Genomic DNA, 14291 nt, shown 5'->3' with positions numbered 1-14291 from the left:
CTAGCCTTCCTGAGGATGGCGGTGTGCCTGTCCTGCTTGGCAGCTCTGGCCAGGCTGGGGGAGCTGTCCCTGACTCTGTCCCACACACCTGGGCAGGCAGATACAGGAGCCATTCTCTCTGTCTCTCTGAAGAACGTTCTGCCTCGGGGAAGACACCAACGGGGACTTCAGAACAGCCTGGGGGGGTCATGGCCAGATCATAGCAAAAATAACAATATGACTTATTTGCTACAGAAGAGAATTCAGTATAAGAAGGATCTTGGACTCCATCCAGCGGGTGTTAGTTACAAAGAAACCAAAAGAACCACCTTAGAAGGTCTCACTGGTGAGGCAGCTTTGAGCCCTCAGGGACTGCCAGGTGGTGACACTGGGGAGTATTTAGGGAGAAAGACTTGTCTGTTGGCATAGTTACTAGCTACATGCTGTCCGCGCCTAGACTTACGGAGCAGGCTCCAGTGACAGTCCAGCAGTTTGGGAGTTCAGAGACGAGAACTGCTAACCCCAGCCCAGCCACCCAGGGGCCCACTGACCCCAGGGCAGATCACTGTGTGTGCTTTCCTTTTTTGGAAGAGAGAGAGAAAGAGAGAGAGGGAGGGAGAGAGAGAGATAAAATCTGATCTACCTCTTAGAGGTTCAGGGTGGTTTCTGTTTTGCTTTTTGTGAAGAGCAACTAATAAAAATGATACCAAACCCTCTGAAAATAAATACAGGCTCTATGCATTTCTAGCAATAATAGTAAGTATTCTCGTTGGGATTGTGGCTCAATTTACTACGATAAAATCGCTGGTAAATTTCTAAAAAGTTACTCCTTTGTGCACATATGTTCTCCCAGAAAATGGTTTTCTGTTAGAGGAAAATTAAAGGACACTCCAAGTCATTCATTTGGGAGTTTATGTATTTCCTTTCCCCCCTAGTTGAAGAGCTCTCTCTCCAGGTTTCTATTTTGGTCATATTTCAGAAATGACTGGACATCAGATTCTGCACTCTCACTGACTGAGAACGAGTTTAGAAAAAATAATGAGATTAACAGATAAGTAAACAAACATTTTAATTGAGGCTCAAACTGCAGAAGTACTTTGGGCAGTATGGAGTTACATGTTTCCATATTCTTTGTTGGTCTGCATGAAACCCAAACCCAGAAGGTTATATTAAACATAATCACCTAACTCCACAGGGCCTTGGGAAGAGTTTTTAATGTGGCAATTTAAAGGCGTGTGATTGTGCAAAACACAATGGCATGAATGAGTGTTTTCTGTTGTCTTTGTTTCTTTTAGAAAGGAAATTAGCTCTTGGGAAGAGTACCAAATTTCCACCCCCCCCCAAAAAAAAGGTAAAATACCCCGATGGAGCTCACTGATCCCTTAGGAAGGTGGCTACGAGTCCGATCTGCAATGAGGCCTTAATGCAGGTTTTATGTTGTGAGAACCTGGCCCCTGGCTCCCAAGAGTGCTTCTAAGTTGAAAACTTCATTGCATTCTTTTTTTTTTTATATTTAATACATATTTCATAGACTCCCATCTTAAAAGCTTTCTGATTGATTGGCAGCAGGGAGCCAGCTCCCTTGTCTCACTGGACTAAGTCCTGCTCTCTCCACAGCTGTGGAGTCGTTGGTGTCCACAGCTGTCTGGAGTTAGAGAACATCCGGGAAGGCCAGGCGGGACGTGGAAGAGGCTGCTCTGTTCTTTCCCGCCTCATGTCCTGCCGGCCACTAGGTAGCTATACCTGCTAAGTGTCCACCCAGCTCCTCACACCTTTCTCCTTTGGATTCTCAGTGGTCTTGCCAATCGTAAAGCAGGTGCATAGTGTACTGGGCCCTGCAGCTTCTCTTCTTCGCCCTTCTCTTTGTCTAAGAGCGTCCTTTCGGCAGAGGAGTAGCTCTCCAAAGTGGGGTAACTATAGACGTGGATCCCAAGGCTCCTTAGTCCTATGGCATCATTCACCTCTACCTCTCTTTTCATAGTCCTTACCTCAAGAGGGGACCCCTTAGAGCTGCCCTGTCCAATACATCCCCACTAGCTACATACAGCTATTTTAATTGGAATTAAATAAAACTTAAAATTTTGTTTCTGATATAGAAACAAAATATATAGAACATTTCTGGCTAGGCGTGGTGGCTCATGCCTATAATCCTAACAGTCTGGGAGGCTGAGGTGGGAAGATTGCTTGAGCACAGGTGTTTGAGACCAACCTGGAATGCTTGAGCTCAGGTGTTTGACATCAACCTGGATTGCTTGAGTTCAGATGTTCAACACCAGCCCTAGAAAGAGCAAGAGCCTATCTCTACTATTAAATGGGGGAGGGTTGAAGCCTTGTTCAATTGCAGAAATCAAACACAAAGAGCTATAGAGTGTTAAAGATGGGGAATTCAGGGCTTAGGGACTCTTAAAAAAATGTCCTCCCATAGAAGGAGCCCAGATACTTCCTCTAAGAGTCACCTTTCCTGCTAAGCTTCCTTGTATACAATTTATCCCTGTGGAGAGAGATCAAAGGGAATTCTGGGCAATTGTTTTTAGTTATTAACTAAATGAAATTGATCTGCAGTTATTTTAACAGGTAACTGAACCATGGTCTAGAGAGAAGATAAAAGAAGAATCTGGGTTCACTGTGGTCTTTATTAATTTCTTATTTACCATGAATACCTCTCCTATGTTCTTCTATGCTCCTGCCCACCCACATGCAACGAGGAAATACAAAAGAGAGCAGCAGAGTATCTCCTCTTGGCCCCATAGATTGTGTTTCTTTAACTTCGGGGCCTTGACTTGTTGGAGAAGATACCATGAAAGGCTCATATCTCTCATGGATGTGATTTTATTGAACAGACCCAGAGAACTGGGACACCAGTTCTGACAATCTTTTAGGTAAATTACGTGATAAGAGGTTGTGTATCAGAATAGCCAACCAACTCATAAGGAGCCAGAAGACAAAATACCAGGTCCAGATGAGGCAGGGAGCATTGACCAGGTAACGTAGGTGTGGCCAAGTACAGTTGACCCAGAAGGTCAGAGAATTAGTATACCCAACACTAGTGCACTGCTCTCTTTCCTAATTCTACCCTGTATCAGTAAGGGTGCCTTGAGTTTCCTGATAATCAGGAGGAAGGGTGAAGGTAGGGCAGAAGGTGAGGCCTTCACAGTGGTAACAAGGGTCTATCTTCCTCCTCTCAGGGAGAACCTTTATCTCTCCTGGCACTCAGCCTGGAGATGTGCTCTACAGGTTTCTTGAGGGGTCCTCTTGTCCTCAGCACCCTGTTCATTCAGGGGCTGGTATATTGGCTTTGCTTGGGAATAATTCTTGGTCAAACCAGGTATTTTTTCTAACCCCTGATCTCCTTGAAGAGGAAATGGGGGCAAGAACAGCTGTAGGGCAGGCATTATCCCTGTGTGTGTTGAGGATAGAGCTCAAAGCACTAGCTAGGGAAGCCAGGGAAGAGTTTCGAGGGGTCCAGAGTTGGGGTGAGGGCAGTGCATGGAAGACGCACAGGGAACAAGAAGAAATGAAACCAGGGGAGATTGCAGGGCTGTGGCTGTGGAGCGGAGGAGGCTGAGCTTTGGAGGGAGGCATGTCTGGCTACTGCACCCCCTCCCCTGCAGACGATTGTCTTCCTAAAAGCTGGAGCTTCTGGATCGAATGGTGTGGATGGCTGGGTGCTGACTGCAGTGCCTGGCGAAGGCTAGACTTTACACATGTGGCATCATGCTGTGAACTCAGAAGGGGAATCTTGATGTAGCAGGAAAATTCAAACTTCAGCTCCGCTACTACTAGCTTTGTGAAAACAAATTAACCTCTCTGAACCTCAGTCTCTTTATCTATTGTGGAAGGCTGAATAATGGCTCCTCCAAAGATGCCTATATTCCAATCTCTGAAACTTACAAATATATTACCTTACATTGTAGAATGCACTTTGCAGATGTGCTTATGTTAAGGATCTCTAGGTTGGGTGTGGTGGCTCACACCTGTAATTCCAGCACTTTGGGAGGCCAAAGTGAGAGGATTGTTTGAGGCCAAGACTTCAAGACCAGCCTTGGGATCATAGTGAGACCCTGTCTCTATAAACAATATTGTTTAATTAGCTAGGTGTGGTGGCATGTACCTGTAGTCCCAGCTACTCAGGAGTCTGAGGTGGGAGAATTGCTTGAGCCCAGGAGTTTGAGGCTGCAGTGAGCTATGATCAAGCCAGTACATTCCAACCTGGGCAGCATAACAAGACCCAGTCTCTAAAATTAATAAATGAATAAAATAAAAAAGTTAATGATCTTGAGATGGGGAGATTATCTTGGATTTCCTGGGAGGACCCAACCTAATCACAGGTTTAGAAGGAGGCAGGAGCAGCAGAGTGAGAATGAGAGAGGGGGTTTGATAACAAACATAGACGTTGGAGTGATGGGAGAAAGGCTCACCAAACACAGAACGAAGGAAGCCCCTAAAAGCTGGAAAATGCAAGGAGACGATGCTACCCTAGAGCCTCCAGAAGGGACATAGCTCTGGCTACAGCTTGATTTTAGCCCAGATCTATAAAATTCAAAATAAAGGCACTCCCCCCCATAGGGCTGTGGTGACAATCTACCTAAAGCACTTAGCATAGTGTCTGCCATGAACTAGGTGCCAAGTAAAAGGTAGATGATTTTATCCTTTGCTTTTAGAAATTATATTACCAGAGCCAGGTTTGGATAGCATCTGGGTTAAAGTCTGCTCACTACATTATACTAAAGACAACTTGGGGTGGTTGGAAGTGGATGCAGCTTTTCCAAAGAATCTATGGTAAAGCGTTTTAGGATTGCTGGAATCCAAAGAGATGCTACCAAGTCCTTTATTCCAGAAAGCTTTGAGGACCCTAGGGGACCGACCGCTTAAGGAACCTCTTGCATCATCAGTCCTGCAGACATGTGTTAATTCCTGTATCTGATCTCTGCAAGTTCAAGTCCTTGGTGGCTTTGGCAGGACTGCATGTGCACTTGAGGCACTCTCTCATATAATGTGGCAATGAAAATGAAAAAAGTATCACCAAGCTGTGTGGCTGTGAAGTGGGCGAGAAGCACTCAGAATGTCATTCACAAGTTGCTGTCAGGGTGTTGCATAAGTCTGGTGACTGTCAGGGTGTTGCATAAATCTGATGATTGTGTTTGATAATTTGCTGATCATTCCTGTTTATCCCTTTCTGGGTTCCTGCTCTCCTCACTGGCTTTGTTTAACTCCAAGAGACTGAATATACAAATGGACAATGGCCAGACCCCATATGAAAGTAGAATCTGACCCACTATTTGCAGCAACCATCCCAGAAAACCAGCCCATTATCCATGGAAACCAGCCCAGGAAGCCAGTCCATCGGAAGTCAGATCACTATCTTTAGTAACAATCCAGGAAGCCAAACAATAACCCCCATAACAGTTGGCCCCAAATGGCCAGGATCTGATTAATAACTGACAGCTTTCTTGACTTTTTTCTTTCTGATTCCGATTTAGGACCAACCAGAGAAGGCCAAATATGCACCTCTAACTGCTCACATAGGACGTCCTGCTTCTAGTTAGCCCAACTCCACATAGACTTCCCCATACGAACAACCTGCACCGAGGGCCTTCTCTTTTTCCCATTATAAATCTTTCCCACTCTTCTGCCTCTCTTTGAGTCTCTGCTAAAATGCAAAGGATACTGAGTGGCTGACTCCCTTGCTATATATAGAAAGCTCTGGATAAATTGCCTTTGTTCTTCTCACTTGGTTGGTCCTTGTTTATTTCCACACACCGTACAACTAGTGAATGTGCATTTGGAGGTGAGAACATGTTCTGCACTCTTGGACCTAAACAAATGTGCTGTCATGTGCTGGGATCAGCATGACCACAACTGTGGCCTCATGAAGCCCAAGATACCTCTTAACTCCTGTCTTTATGGAGTGGCCAGTTTGTGGAGTGGCTTCCCTAGGGGCAGGAGATGAGTGTGATGAAATAATGACTCAGTTCTGTTTGAACTTGAATTAGTTATGGAGCATAAAGGAAGTAATTAGTAAAGGCGAATGGGAAAAGTTCAAAATTGGAATTTTGTTTTTAAGTAACACTTGGGAGAGAACAATTTCCCAATATGAGAAGACAACACATTTCCCTATTCCCTAGCTCACAGATCTCATTTTAAAGAAAACAATGAGAAGGTAAGTTTTAAGTGGTGTCATAGGGAATGTTAGAAGCTAATGTTACTAATCTAAAAACTATCAGTACAAGGAAATATACAGGTAGTTATGGGGCAGAGATATTGCAGGAACTCTCTGTGGACATCTCAAATTATTGGTCTTTGAAAACAAGGTCCACATGGGATGCTCTCTGCAGTGCCATTGTCAAGATCATAACTAAGTTTATTGCGAGGCATTATCAAGATGCTTTCTCATGTTGTGTACCTGGCTCCAAGGACTATAGTTGATTATTATCTTGGGGAGTAATTTATCATTCTCTCGCACACTTGCTCACTCTCTGTAAATAAAAATGACAAGTCAAGGTTTGGTAGTGGTTAAGAAAATCATTGACATGGGTAATTAAAAAATTTTGCTTCTTTGGTTCAGTTTCTTAATTTGAATTCTTATACTGTCATTGTAGTTATTATGGGTTTATTATTTTCTGTAGTTGCATAGCTTTTAATGGTTTGGCATAATAAATAATATTATTTTCCATTTTATGTGGCATTAAAACCCCTTCTCGTTTACCCTTTTGTTCTCTCTTACCCCACTGTCCCATGAGGCTGGTAGAATGTGGTAGGACAAACCTCACACCCCCACTGAACTGAGAAAGCAAAGATTCAAAGAGGCCAAATACTTTGCCCAAAAGTATTAGCAAGCTTGGATATGAACCCTGATCTGACATCAATAGTTCTCTGACTGCCAATAGGACTTGCAATACTTTCATTGGACACAAGTCTGATCTAGTTTCTCCTTTGAACTGACAACAAAGGTTTCAAAATTACGAATTCTTTGGGGTAAGCTTGCAAAAGGAGAGTTGAGGGAGTTGGAGAGGAAGACTTACAACTTAATTAGCAAGTATGGGGTAAGGTGTGGGGACATGGAGCATGCAGAGGAAGGCAGTTGACGGACACATTGCTTGTGTGTGAGCTGTACCGTAGCTGTACACTGAGCCTAGTGCTGGGTTGGCCAACATGGTGTCACCACCCACATGTGGCTATCGAGCACTTGAAACATGGCTTTTTCAAATTGAGATGGGCTACAACTGTTAGTTCCACACCAAATTCAGCCTTAGTTGAAAAAAGAATATGAACTATCTCAATAACTTTTGTATTTATTGTATGTTGATATGATAGATTGAGTTAAATAAAATATATTATTAAAATGAATTTCATGGAGTTACTTTAAATTTTTTGCAGTCACTACTAGAATATTTAAAAGTACATGTGCAGCTCATGTTTGTGGCTCACACTTTATTTCTGTTGGACAGTGCTGGTCTGGAGTTCTCCCCTCTGGATGCAACAATTACTTGGTAGGTGGCAGTAAGTGAGACCAGGAGTCCTGCTGTGGGTCAAAGAGGACTGAGACTTGCACTAGAGGGTGAAGGAAAGAAAGCTGGTCCATCTGGCCCCAGGGAATGGGGCCTTCATTATGCAAGAACATTAAAGAAGGAGCAAGAGCTCCATGTGGCAATTTCAATGGAAACATTTTCACTTCTGAAACCTAAACTCCACCCAAGGCAAAATGGATTATTACTTCCTGGAAATTGAACCAGGGGACTTGAAAGTGTTTCATATTAAAAACAGAAGAACCCAAGAAGGAGAAAAATAATTATATTTCTAAAAGCTTTTAGAACAAATGTTTGCTTGTGAGAAATAGCTTTCCTATAAATATTTCATTTCTCTCTCTCTTTTTTTTTCCTTTTGTTCTCCAGCTTAGAGATTCCACATGGATATAGATGGTGATGGTCCCCTTGGGAGAGGGGATCAAAGCCACCCTGGGTCTACATGCTGCTGAGTTTCACTCACAATCTTTGCACTTTCAACCTCTACCCGCCTGCAGGGCTCTGAAATAGAGTGGGCTCGAAACTGTGTAAAAACAGACAAATAACATGTAGAAAAATCCATTGCTACATAGCGTCTAAGCCAGTTGTTCCAAAGCTTGTCTACACAGAGAGAGAGAAATGTTTATGGTTTACCCATGGGAACCTGGACTGGGTGTTAATAATTCCTAAATCTGAGAGCCCAGCCCACACCTTTACTCCTTGTGGAGCTCAACAAATATTTGTCAAATAACTGGATCCATTAATCAACCCACAAATTGAGGATAGAGTGTGAACTGATGTGCCCAAGATGTTTAACCTGAGGAAATGATGATACCACGGACAGAAAACTGGAAGCTAAGGAAGGACCTTGTCTTGGGAGTAGATTATAAATTTGATTCGGCCCATAGCTGGCCTTAGTTGAGATGATAGTAAATATTCAGGTGTCTATGGATAGCAGGTGGCTGAAAAGAGAAGAGTCATTATCTTTGATGATCAGCATCACTAAGCCAGTTCTTACCTAGGGAACCAGGGATGTATTTGGTGTAATCCTTCTAAAGAGATGTTGATGTGTGGCATGAGTCCAGTTGCAGGAGCTAGGATGGTGTAAGGCTGGAATTGCAGCTAGAACACTCAGCTTCAAAGAGCAAAGCCTCCAGGGATATATATTTTGTGTCTGCATCTGGTGGCCTGAATCCAGCAGGGTAGACGTGTTCTGAGTCACTGCTGGGAGATAATTTTCCATGGGTCTATCTTGTTTCTGTTCATGTTGCAAGCAAGCCACTGATTGCTCTTTGCTCCAGACTATTTCTTTAAGAATATCCGTACCATGAATAGCCTTGGAAGACAGAGATAATGTCTCCATCCAGAGCAATGTGCATACATGGTTACTGCCCAACATAAAAGATTCAAGTTCCCTAAATTCTGACTTCCTCTCCTATATTACAACCCATCTTGCCTGCAGGTATCACCTGCTCTTCTCCATATTGCCCTGTGGGAATTAGGGTTTGGGGACCCCCGCTTAAAAATGCTGATAACTCTGGCAACTGCAATTACTGTAATAAACTGTCCTTTGTCTCTGACCCAGGAATCTCATGTTTCAACCAGCATCCATAAAACTGTGGCAGATTGACTCGTTAGCTTGCGAGTAGCGAAAAATTCAGGCCTCTCAGAATTTTTGACAGTCACCCTCTGAGATTCTTATTCTAGGGTCCATGGAGGAGCTGTAGAAGACACTGAAAGGAGTCTGTAATTAAAGTCAAACCAGAGAGAGTTCTCCTGTAGTAGGTGAGAGAAAAGAAAAGACCAGGCCCTGATTGCTTTGGTGGTATGCCCTTCACTGTGGACATGGGCTCAGATAGCATGTGATTAAGAATACAGACAGAGAGACTAAGGACAAGTAAGGCAAGGTGGGCAATGAGCTGTAGTTGTTTTTTTTTTTTTTTTTTTTTTTTTAACACAAAATAGCAAAAGGATTTTTGACATACGAGGGCTGTCCAGAAAGTATTCAGCCATTGTTAATATAACAAGAACGGTTAAATGGCTGGATACTTTCTGGATAACCTCCTATATTTGCAACAAAAAGAATACAGATAGGCACAGATAAGGTGATACAGATACAGAGAAGGGAGAAATCCCAGCTATTCTTTTGCCTTTATTCAGCAAATTATGAAGTACAAAAAGATAAAAAGAAGAAACTACAGTCTATTTTTATTGGAGAAATGTTAGGAGAGCAGCCCAGGGCTCTATTTTTGACCTTGACCTGTTTTGTAATGTTATCAAAGACTTAGAGGTGTAGAAGGCTGTCTTATCAAATTTGTGGTTGACACAAATTTAAATCTGAAGGGCTTGATGGTATGACAGAGGTAAGAACCAAGACTGGGAACAGTCATATGACTTGGCATGTAGGGCAGAGACCAAGAAAAAGAAAGTTTACAGAAATGTCAAGACTTGAGTTTGAACTAAAAGAAATCAATTGCATAAGTTTGGACACCTGCAATAATTTGGACACTTCCTAGTGGTTCATGGGGAAAAAAAGGGCTGGGTCAATGTCAATCCCAACTTATCAGATAACAACACTGGCTAAAACCTGAATGTGGCTCTGATCTGTATTATCAGAGGTGTGGCTTCCAGGTCAGGAAGGGAATAGCCCCAAAGCAGTTGGAACAGGACAGTTGCTGACCAGGTAACTGTATTCTAGCTTAGTGTAATCTTCTAAAGGCATATTGAAAGAAAAAGTGTATCCAAATGGGACAACCAAGATGATGAAGGCCTATGAATGGCTGAGACATTCAGCTTGAAGGAGAAAAGCCCACTGAGAGACATTTTACCATCTTTACATTTGAGGATCTGACACCCAGAAGGGGAAGACTGATCCTTTTGCTGTTTTGTTAGCTTCACATGTCTGCCAACCTCCTGTCAAAGATGATGGCATCACAGGACAGATAGAGGCTGGGTTCTCAAGTCAATTCTTGGATGAGAGGTGCTCAGGAAGAGTCACCCAACCTGTGTCAGATTATGGCATGAGCATAAATCATTTTGTTAAGGTACTTAGACTGGAAGGTTTATTTATTGCTGCAGCTTAATTTAACCTACCTTAACTAATGCATCTCTTTTAGTCTCACTACATCAATACAATGGGGATAATAACACCTAATTCATGAGATTTAAATAAGATGATATCATAATAAGATGTTTGCCTCCTCCTCTCTGGCCATACCTTCCCTCTCTCTTCTCAACCTCCCCCCACCCTGCTGGTGACTTCATTTTGAAAGTTCTGCATGTTGAAGTGGTCCACAGCTCTAGCCTCACCTGTTCTCTCTTTCCTCAGGTGACCTCATCCAGGTCCATGTCTGCATGTTATCTATAGGCTGATGACTCTGATCAAAGTACTCTTTGGGCCATACTAAGCTTGAGACACCTGCTGGTTGCTCAAGAGGAGATGATGACTGTTCAGTTGAACATGAGTTTTGTGCTCATGACAAAGATATAGGACGAAGTTATTAGCCTATAGTTTTCTCGATTCTCCTCCACCAGATCTGATCCTTGCTGACCTCACTTTCTCAATCCTTCGGCAGGATTGAGACCACTATAAATGACACCACTATCTACCCAGTTGGTCAGGCTAAAAACCCAACAGTAATTTTTAAACTCACCAGGGCAGATGGACAATGCCTTTCCAGGGAAGGTGGTGGTGGTAATGGCCTGAGGGTAGTGTTAATGGCCAAAGAGACATATGTAGAAAAGTATGAGAGGCTAATCACATTAAGAAATAGCATCTAGGATAAAACGGGGGATTGAAAATATGCATTTGAGGAGTAAAAGAAATGATGTCAAATTTCCATGTTAAAAAAGAACTTGTTTCTGTATTTTTCTTATAGACAATGTTTGAGAGTCAAATCATTATGGTACTTAGATTCCATTATATACATTTTACAGTTTGTATACAGTTGTATCTAGGTTTTTCTCTATGTGTCTCTCTTTCAAAAGAGAATCACTGAATTGGAATGGTTCTGTCTGGCAAGTCTTCTGCTCTTGGTGGAGGTTGACAGGGACCTGAGATTTAATCCTCCACTTGGTGGCATGTGTGGTGGGACACCAGCAAACACAGTCACTCTAAACCTATTGCCTTCGCTCCTCTTCCTATAAATATGGAGTAGGAATACCAACTAAGTCTGTTTCATAACTTTTAAAATGTATACAATTCACATTTTCATCCCCCATTTTATCCCAGATGAAAATTGTTAATTAATGTTTAAAACGATTAACTTCTCATACTTTTCTGCAACAAAGGTTAAGTCTATGCATTTTAATAAATTTTAGTGACCTTAACCCTTTACGTTTTTGTTCCTGGATTGAGTAATTATTATAACTATTATTACTGTCCAATTACTTGTTTCCTTGGTACTGATGGAAAGATGAATTTAAATAAATGCCCTCTAGGTAGTATCTGCTGCCTCCCCTGCACATCTGCCCTTTAGTTTCCAGTAAAGTCCAGAGGATTTGCCAGGAGGGACTTCCAGGGAAGCGGTCTTCTGACAGGTTGGCGCATGTGCCACCTGAACAAAGTTTGAAAGACATGCTCCACCCTCACACGTATTAAAGTTGGCATTTAATTTTTAAAATTTGAATGCAAATAGTTGCTAAGGATAATTTCCAATGCATTGTTAATAGTATGAAAAAGAAAATTGTCCCCAAACTGTCTGTGGCAGAACTTTTTTGTATGAGGTAACTTACAACCCCTTCCACCATGAAGTAATTGTGATTCCTGATAAAATGCTTGGGTAATTTCCGGATACACTTTAATGGGATTAAGAACTGCTGAGACGTTAGGGTTCCTCACTCAGCTATGCTAAACCCCGTCACCTAGGTTCCAGCCATTCTTTTGTTGTGGTGCCATTTCTTCTTTCTGTATGTCTCTTTCACAAGAGAGCTTCTGAATTGGCTGGTTTGCTGGGAGCCTCTTCCCTTGAGGACAGTTCAAAATAGAATTTTGATACATGCTAATAACAAGTTTGTCTGGAAAGTTATTTTAACAACTGACATTTTAAAATAGATTTGTTACATCACTTTTTAATAATACACAGTGGAACCTAAATACCATAATGAAGTGATACTCAACATCCTCTACATGAAAAATACAGGAGTTATTTTTTCATACCTGGAAAATTGTGAAAACAACTTTCCTTTTGCTCCTTGTTCATAATTTTACCCCCCACTTTATCCTGATATGATATTTCTTACAACTGAAGTTTAAAACTGATGAACCTGTCATAGTTTTCTACAGCAAAAGTAAGTCTATGAAGTTTTGTGACCATAAGTCTTGACTATTTTGTTCCTGGGTTGGTTAATTATTACAACTATTTTTATTACTCAATTGATAAAAATGCACAAATATATTACAATATTGACAAATAATTATTAAATATAAAAGTTAAATTTTATTGGAAATATACCTCTTAAGATAAATGGAGCTACTTTATTCCCCCTCCACAAGAAATTCATGTATCCATAAATAGAAATTACTTTGACAATAAGTAATTTCTAAGAAAGAGCTAGGGTTCCCAGCAAGTCTATTCATGTTTTTCATTGTTATGGATAAAAGCTCTGACAAGTGTTGTTCATATGACAACTACATGGGAGGGGAAGGAGTTTTGTTATAGTGACGTTCCTCAACTCTTTGAATTTCTGAGTTATATTCCAAAAAAAATCTGTTGGCCGTCTTGACTAGGTACTCTTTCAATTTTGTTGAAAACAAAGCATTGGGAAAACAATTTACAAAAAGATTTTTTTCCCCAGTCATTAGAGACTAATATAGCCCCAGGATTTCAAATCATGCCTTCTGTTAACCTAAGGATTTTAACACCCCAAGGCCATCATCAGTGGCGTGCGGGTAACTTTTGCTCATTTCCATGGCGTAAATGCTTCTACCACAGCCAATTTCAAGCTACCAACCTGACTTCACTGACATGCACTTGGGAAGACAGGTGCACGGTTGTCTCTGCTGGCCAGTGTGAGGCAGTCCCAGCCACTACCACGGTGCCTCACAATAAGATTCAGAGAGGGGCAAGCAGTGTGCCTCTCTTTTAAGAAGTTTGACAGATGACCATGAAAGGGGAGGTGGGTGAGAACTGGTCTGATTTTCGAGGTGTTCTCAAGATCAGTTTATGACAAAGTACTCATGGGTGTTAAGAACCTTGGTTCTTTTAAGCATCCCTTGCCTGGGTACCTCTTGGAAAGGCTGTGTGTCCCCAGGGTTCCACATGCAGTAGTTTGGAGACCACCGATTGAAAGCATGGAGCAGGGCCCTGGCGTGAGACATGTCTCTATATAACTGATGATCAAATCCAGCCTCTATAACTTATTACATTTGAGAACTTGGGTATATTAACTTCTAAGTCTTAGTTTTCTCCTATAAAATAGGAGAAGCCAGTACCTACCTTCCAAGGTTTGAGAACAAATGGTAGTACACACATTTGTGTTGCACCTGGAAGATGTTCAACAGATAGATGTTACTATCAGAGTCCTTTTAATTAAGTCTAAGAGAAGAGATGTGGAGTATTGAGGAGTCTAAGAGAAGAGATGTGGAGTATTGAGGCTTAGGGTATCAAGGCACAAACTAAGTGGGAAACATTGGATCCCTTGTAATTTAGGATTTACTTGCTCCAAACCAAGTGGCTGCTTTGGTTATCTAAAAATGTTAACTTCAAAATAGAACTTTCAGGTTGTTTCACTCTGTTTCATACAAGCTTTCATCTTAGGGGATGCAGAGGATGAGATCTCCAGTCTATAAGGAAGAACATACCCATCAAC

This window comes from Microcebus murinus, chromosome 17 (assembly GCF_040939455.1).
Source record: "Microcebus murinus isolate Inina chromosome 17, M.murinus_Inina_mat1.0, whole genome shotgun sequence".
NCBI classification, from domain to species: Eukaryota; Metazoa; Chordata; class Mammalia; order Primates; family Cheirogaleidae; genus Microcebus; species Microcebus murinus.
Note: the sequence above shows the minus strand (reverse complement) of the source record.